Genomic DNA, 2,270 nt, shown 5'->3' with positions numbered 1-2,270 from the left:
AGGGTTATACAACATGATCACATGCATCACTGTGAGATGAGGGTTATACAACATGATCACATGCATCACTGTGAGATGAGGGTTATACAACATGACCATACATATCACTGTGAGATCTCTTAGTACCGCATACTGTGGCTACACAAGAGGAAGAACTTCTTATTATTTTTAATATTTACTTATTTTCTGTGTGTGTGTGTGAGAGAGAGAGAGAGATGGGTGGACATGCATGTGCCATATAAAAAAGCCAGTGTATGACACTGATAACCCACTCTCTCCTTCCACCTTTGTATGATTCTGGAATTTGAATACAGGTCTCTAGACTTACACAGCAAGGGCCTTTTCCTGCTGAGCTAGCTCATTGGCCCAAAGCATTCCTTCTTAGAAAAGATGTTTAAAGGTCTGTAATATGGCTAGCAAGTAAAGGTGCTTACCTCCAAACGTGGCAGCCTGAGTTCCCTGGGAACAAACACCCATACCCATACCCACAACCCCCTAATAAAAATTGTTAGAGGGCTGGAGCGATGGCTCAGTGGCTAAGCACATTGACTGTTCTAGAGGTCCTGAGTTCAATTCCCAGCAATCACATGGTGGCTCACAACCATCTGTAATGGGATCCGATGTCCTCTTCTGCTGTGTCTGAAGAGAGCTACTGTGTACTTACATACATAAAATAAATAAATATTTTCTAATAAATAAATAAATAAATGTAGACTATCTTTAGCATTTAGGAGTAAAAGGCCATTTACACCAATGTACTCTCAAGTGGGTCATATGAAAACTGCATACAGGAAGTTATACTGAGAAGACGAGCCTAAGCAAATGGGACTAAAGGTAAAGAATGAGTGGCCCTGGTTAAACCCAACAGTGGGATTAGCGGCTAATCCCACACTGTCTGTAAATCTGTAACTACAAGTGATAAACTGTGACAGGGCTGGAGCCAGGGATCCCTGGCAAACCACACACACACACACACACACACACACCTCAGACAAACACCATTCATGGGAGGACTTGGAGAAAGGAAAGGAAGGGGAGCCAGCAGAATTATAATCTCAAAAGACAGCACAATAATTTTTTAAAGACATTACCAATTACTACTACATGTGGCATCATAGATTAGCCCCAGCACAGAAGAGAATCCATCAATACCCTACTCCTACCAACTGACAGGTTATCCCAACAAAAGAAATATCTGAATTAAATGAATCGTAGGTCAAAGGGACTTAACATATAATCTACAGAATATTCTACCCAAACACATTCCTCTCAGCAGCCCGTGGAACATTGTCTAAGATATATTCTGCATTAGGGCCCAAAGCATGGCTTACCAAATACAGAAAAACTGATATGATTGCCCATATTCTGTACAATCACAATGTAATAAGACTACAAATCAACAGCAAGAGAAACTCTAGAGGGCATAAAGGCCCGGTTTCAATCCTTAGCACCACATAAAACTGAGCACGGTAGATCACACTATATCCAAACAGCTAGGGCTGTAGAGACAGTCAGCAATTCAAGAGTATACACAGCAAGTGTGAAGCCATCCTGGTCTATGTTAAACGAAGGAAGGAAAGAAGGGAGGGAGGGAGGGAGGGAGGGAGGGAGGGAGGAAGGAAGGAAGGAAGGAAGGAAGGAAGGAAGGAAGGAAGGAAGGAAGGAAGGAAGGAAGGAAGGAAAAAAGACAAACAGACAGACAGATAGACAGGAAAGATGGTTAAAAGCAGTGGCTGCTCTTCCAGAGGAAGAGAATTCAATTCCCAGCACCTACATGGTGGCTCACAACTGTCAACTGTCTGTGACTCCAGTCCCTGGGGATCCAATACTTCTTGTGGCCTCCTCAGGCAGTGTATGCACATGGTACAGAGACATACATCCAGGCAAACATTAATATATATAAAAGTAAATCTAAAGTCTAATAAACATAATGCATTATAAAAAAGAACTTCAAACAAGTTCCTTTATTATTATGCATGTGAGTGTTTGCTTGCACACGATATGCCCTCAGAGATCAGAGGAGGGAGTTGGAGCCTGCAGAATGGGGTTATGGATGGATGTTGGCTATAGTGTGGGTGCTGGGAGAGCAAGTGTTCTTTTTGTCTGTTTGTTTGTTTTTGAGACAGGGTTTCTCTGTCTAGACCTGGCTGTCCTGGAACTCACTCTGTAGACCAGGCTGGACTCCAACTCAGAAATCCGTCTGCCTCTGCCTCCCGAGTGCTGGGATTAAAGGCGTGTGCCACCATGCCCAGCTTTTTTTTTTTTTTTTT

The 2,270-nt window shown here is 42.7% G+C and overlaps 1 protein-coding gene across 3 annotated transcripts in view; it reads right to left on the bottom strand.

The window, feature by feature from the left end:
* Positions 1 to 2,270, bottom strand: part of Henmt1 (HEN methyltransferase 1) — a 22,614-nt gene that overhangs the window by 7,982 nt on the left and 12,362 nt on the right. The gene's annotated exons all lie outside the window — the stretch shown is intronic.

The sequence above is a fragment of the Mus caroli genome, chromosome 3 (genome assembly GCF_900094665.2).
Source record: "Mus caroli chromosome 3, CAROLI_EIJ_v1.1, whole genome shotgun sequence".
Lineage (NCBI taxonomy): Eukaryota > Metazoa > Chordata > Mammalia > Rodentia > Muridae > Mus > Mus caroli.
This window is presented reverse-complemented; position numbering and strand designations above follow the sequence as displayed.